Below are 5,765 nucleotides of genomic sequence, written 5' to 3'. Positions count from 1 at the left end.
GTACTACAAAAATTCTATAGAAATGCTGATTTTCTAATCTGTCATTTTTCCCTAAATAAATCTTCACTTGCACTGTATTAAGTTTTTAAAAGAATGTGACAAAAAAGTATTCAGTCAAAACCTTGCACCTATCAATCAACCGAAAAAAAATTAAGAAAAATGATAAGACACACCCCATGCTCCAAATAAGGCGTCATCAACTTGGACTAGAACATATTAAGAGTAACATAACAATAACATTCTAATATTTCATAAATACCAAAATACCTCTGAACTTATACCAAAACAGACAAACATGGTGTAGAGAATGACTTCAGCCACAAATTTTTTTATTTGTCATAACTAATATGGACAAGAATAAACAAACCAATAATACAAGTGGACAGTAGGAAGTGGGGTTAATGAAACTCACTTAACCCTCAAGTAGCAAGAGGATATCTGTGGCAACGGTGCATCTTGTCCCCTGAAACCATTAAGCACAAAACCAAAACTCAGTAATTGAGATAGGATAGAATAACCATTTGATGATGAATTATTTTATTACACCAAAGAATAAAAAGCTCACTGATCATTAGAAGTGACTAATGAGAACCAAATTGGACTAATTGAATTCAACATACAAAAACTATGACATTTGAGAATTTACAAAAACCAATTGAATTCAAGATACAAAAACTATGACATTTGAGAATTTACTATGACATATATCTCACATGCACCATCCATAACACAAATTAATTTGCTGCATGCATCTTTAACAAACCTCTTTTTCAATGTTCACCAATTTTGTGTTTTTTAACCCTTGTGGAATGTTTGGGGGGGGGAGGAGGCTGCGGGGCATCAGCCTTAGGCTCATCATCGTGCTGCAAAGACATTAGGTGCATACAATCAATATTCGGTGTAATGATAAGAATAAATAGCATATTGCAAAATAGGCATAAACATCGTAATTAATGTTATCGTACCATAGAGTTGCCTTTGTGTCCTATTTTGTGTCCACCTGTCCCACAAGTGGGTGCTCTTCTAGCACGTTGCGGTCTACCTCGTGGGGGTGACGGCTGATGAGGGGGATGCTCGTCCGGTACATCAATATCTGGCTGTAGCGGGTCAATCCCTACCGGAGGTCCTAGAAGGTCGGATGAGGATGAGGTAGGTGGGTAATGATGCTCTATGTACAGGCCAGGAGTGGGGATCATTGTCATGGGTTCAATACTGGGTGGGTCCATGGGTACAGTGAGTGCAGTGGAGCTGGTGGGTGGGTATAAGGGTGTCTCAGGGTGCATAGGAGGGGTGAAGGGACTGGGCTGCGAAGGTGGGGTGGGTGAAGGGACCTCAGGCTGAGGAGATATATCTACCATGGGTGGAGGGACCTCGGACTGAGGAGATGCAATTGGGATAGGTGGAGGGACCTCAGGCTGGGGAGATGCGTGCGGGATGGGAGCAGGTATCTCAAGACTACTTACAACCCGAGGGGTTGTTGCACACCGACCACGGCCCCTAGCTACACTTGTGCTTGGGCTTGTTGTAGCAGGCCGACCACGGCCCCTAGCTGCAATTGGGCTTGGGCTTGCTGTAATAGGCCGACCACGGGCCCTAGCTGTGCTTGTGCTTGGGCTTGCTGTAACAAGCCGACCACGACCCCTAGCTGCGCTTGTGCTTAGGCTTCCAGTATCACGCCGACCACGGGTCGGTGTAGTTACGAGTGCTGCACTTGTGCTTGGGGCTGTAGTAGTTGCTGATTCAGTCTCAGTACGGTTGTTTGCCTACCCAGTGGCTGTAGGATCACCATCAAGCCCAGCCACATTATATAGGATGCGCCGGACATGATTGTGTTCTTGGCTGCCTACAGGAAGCCAATTCAACAACGCTAAATGACTTTCAATCTGAAACACAGAAAGAACCATTACAATCAGAATTTTCCACATTTATGTAACAATTATAGAATGCATAATATAGTACTTATTAATCTACTTAAATACTCATCTAAACTAAGAAGTGAAAGTTTTATTATGATACTATATGCAACAAAAGCTCTTTTTAATTGGATGTCAGTAAGATCAACCAAATTTGTTGAAAGAAGAAATCAATTGATTCTACGTTCGTACATGTACTAAAGAAAAAACAAAGCAAGCAATAAAATATAATTAGAACACATTACCAACTGATGTAATCTAGCACTGTTGCGGTCGATATACTTTCGAGTGACCGGACCGTACCATTTGTAATAGTCATGATCACGGGCCATCTCACCAGTCTGAGGAGGTGCACGGCAAACTCGTTGTGCTCTGCTATTCCATGAAATGATATATGGTTCATGCTCCTGCCTCCAATTCTTTTCCACCTTCCCACGTGACATGGTTGTGTTCTCGACTGCCTATAGGAAGCATCTTTAACAGCGCTAAATGACTTTCAATCTGAAACAGAGAAAGAACCAGTACAATCAGATTTGAGACATTTATGTAACAATTTTAGAATAGATAATATAGTACTTATTAATCTACTCAAATACTCAACTAAACTAAGAACTGAAAGTTTTATTATAATACTATATGCAACAGAAAGTCTTTTTAATTGGATGTCAGTTAAATCAAACCAGATTTGTTGAAAAAAGAAATCAATTGATTCTACGTTCGTACATGTACTAAAGAAAAAACAAAGCAAGCAATAAAATCTAATTAGAACATATTACTATTATATCTAATTTAGCGCTATTACAGTCGACATACTTTCGAGTGACCGGACAGTACCAGCGGTAATAGTCATGATCACGGGGCATCTCACCAGTCTGAGGAGGTGCATGGCAAAGTCGTTGTTGTCTTCTATCCCATGTAATGATATACAGTCCATGCTCCTCCCTCCAATTCTTTTCCACCTTCCCACACAAGTCTATTCTATGCAGTCTATCATCGTACACAACATGGTCAAGCCACTCCTGCGCCAACCCAAACTATCCAAGGACACAGTCCGGGTGGTGTATCTCCACTATGCAAAAACACACAAGCGGCACCCTTGCTGTCCATGTATCCCTCCCTGCAACGCAGAAGTCAGGAAGGTGGCCGAAGTCTGCCTCGTATGGCTACCACGCAATCTACAATAGAAACAAAAAACAATTATCATAGCATCTTAAAATGTGAAACAAGGGAGAATACATAGATAAAGGGAAAAACAAAAATTATAATGGAAGATATGTTGAAGGATGAAGCAATCATATTCTTAAGGAAAATTAACATAATCAAACAGAAGTTTTGAATATTAGTACCTGGTCCGACTGCATTGGAACTAATTGCTCGCGATAGTGGATCAAGGCTGTGCTAGATGGCCTACTGTTCGGGCTTGGCACCCGCACCCACCTACAGTAACAAGCGAATAACATAAGATAAGATAATACCACTTACTTACTAAGAAGAGCACATTGCATAACACACTAAATATCAGGAAAATACTTACTTAAATGCAAGTGGAGCATATGGCCATGGGCCATAATCACATTCCGGGGGGGGGATAGGGGGGCTCTATCCTCATACACAAGAATGGCAACCTTGCCCATGCCCAATACTGGACCAAGGTGCACACCCCACCAATCTGCGATACTCCTTTCTCGCTTGCCCAACACAACTCTCTATACAACCAGGCCAGGCAACCACTACCCCAACTATACTATGGCGGATCATGAAGGTTCTGCAGGAACTCCAAGAACATCAGATGCACCCTATCTCCTGACTTGTCCATGAAAGCTTATCCCCTAGTAGCGCTAAAATATAACACCAGGCATACTGGTGTATCTGAATCTCCGTTACATCATGAGGCAACAGCGTTAACAAGGCGGCTGATGAAAATTCTTTACCCCACCAAAGTTTTGTTGTCATTTGCCGAAGTAAATCCAAGGAACTCCATGCACAGTTGACTCCAATCCCCATTCACCACAGCAGTCACCCCAACCTAGACCTCACCGTCTATAGGAAGTCCGAAAATGACCTCCACATCTTGTAGGGTGATTGACATCTCACCATGTGGAAGATGGAACGTATGAGTCTCCGGCCACCATCGCTAAACTAGGGCCGATATTAGGCAATGATCTATCTCTCTAGAAGAGGTCCTAAACAATCCTTCCAGCCTTAGCAACTTGATAATGTCAATCACCCGATTATCTCGCATCTGAATGTTTGCCAGCTCCTTAGTGCTACCACGGCACGTAAGTGGGCCCGGATCCTGCAAAATCGATAAAAATTGTAGCGGTTGTTAGAATCAAGAAATACAACTTTGAAAGAACTTGCTAACTAAAAGTCAAAGACAACGTAAAAATTAAAGCGGTTCTTAAAACTAGATATTTCACCTCGCCATTCCAAATGTCCTTTGATCGATGATATTGTTGTCGCATCAATAATGACTCATCAAGTAGACCAGGGTGCAAGATCTCTGGCTCCCCATCGATCCAAGGCTCCATACTGCAAAGAGTGCTACTGTGAGATCATTAATAGGGTAGGGGCAAAGGAATGCTATTCTACATGCAAGGAAAATCTATACTGAAGAGTAGCTTATTGGCATTATTTAAAACCCAAAAAGATCCGAAATTGAAAAACGAAAAACCATCCTTAACACAGTTTAGGATTTATTAATTATTCTATTTTCTAACAATAGGTTTTGCAACAAGTTTCTATAAATTAATTAATCTAACAACAAATTCATCTATTGTTAGAAGCAATTCATAATGGACTTTTTTTTATGTAAATTCAATTAATGGATTTGACCAGGAGTCTTTATATATCTCTCACACACACACACACAAGTGAATCAAAGTTCAGAAATAACAGACACAAAAGACTGCCTTGTCAAGTTGAGAGAAGCCTCCTTGCCTCTAACTGTATCATTTCGTATACAAGAGTAAAAAGTACGATAACTAAAATTATATAAACATAATACAGGCAGATGAACATTGTAAATGCAGAATTAATAGCCATGCCATGTTTGGAGTGGTGGAAAGCGAATGGATAAGTAGAGAAGTAGATTAAAATGAGTAAAACTTCCCATTTGGATATTTAGTGAGAAAGAAGCGGATAAAAGTGAGAGGACTAAACTTCACCTGGGTCCACTTTCTACTCTTTCGCCAAAAAAGTGGTGAGAAGTGCTGGGAGCTAGGAACTGAGTGAACATTTTACTATTGTTTTCTTCAGTACCATGAATAACCCCAACTAATTAAAATAATAATAACAAAGACAACCAAAATAGGTAAAGAATACATTTTACTCCCATTCTGCATAGGGAACATCCAAACAGGAAAAGAAAGGTTATACTTCAGTTCTCACTTCTGACCACATCTCTTCTTATCTCTTCTATTCCCACCATGTCACTTCTTATCATTTTTTATCTAGCTAAATTGCCAAGCATAGTTATAAATTTAAATCCTCCCCAATGTATTCTTATTGAACTAGAAGAAAAAGAGTTTGAGAATGCAGCTCAATTAGAAAGTAAACAGGATAAACTTATACCAGCAACTCAAGCTTAGTATCATATTAGAGAAACAGTGTCCATTAACTCTTAACGGAGTTTATCATCAAATTAATGACACATAACCGAACTAAAAAGTGGATATGTTGGGGTGCTTTGGTTTCACTCTCTACCACCAGTTCAAAAACAAACAATTGGGTTTCCTTGAAATACCACATTTAAATTTTTTTTTTTTTTTTTTCAATTCTAACAATCACATAAAAACTAATGTCATTGCCAAAACATAATCATATTCTCAGAACACCAACAAAAAAAAAAAA

The 5,765-nt window shown here is 39.9% G+C and overlaps 1 long non-coding RNA gene across 3 annotated transcripts in view; it reads right to left on the bottom strand.

Moving 5' to 3' along the window:
* Window positions 1–2,351: 2,351 nt before the first annotated feature.
* Window positions 2,352–5,765, bottom strand: part of LOC112033187 (uncharacterized) — a 4,971-nt gene continuing 1,557 nt past the window's right edge. Inside the window, exons 2-6 of one of the 3 annotated variants that reach the window (XR_010625792.1) lie at window positions 4,334–4,445; window positions 3,448–4,209; window positions 3,260–3,350; window positions 2,690–3,088; window positions 2,352–2,414 (exon numbers count right to left, since the gene is read on the bottom strand). This is a non-coding gene — a long non-coding RNA (uncharacterized LOC112033187). The remainder of the gene's footprint in view (window positions 2,415–2,689; window positions 3,089–3,259; window positions 3,351–3,447; window positions 4,210–4,333; window positions 4,446–5,765) is intronic. The other 2 variants (XR_010625796.1, XR_010625801.1) reach the window with 2 other exon arrangements.

This window comes from Quercus suber, unplaced genomic scaffold, assembly GCF_002906115.3.
Source record: "Quercus suber isolate HL8 unplaced genomic scaffold, Cork oak 2.0 scaffold_23, whole genome shotgun sequence".
In the NCBI taxonomy this organism is placed as follows: Eukaryota; Viridiplantae; Streptophyta; class Magnoliopsida; order Fagales; family Fagaceae; genus Quercus; species Quercus suber.
This window is presented reverse-complemented; position numbering and strand designations above follow the sequence as displayed.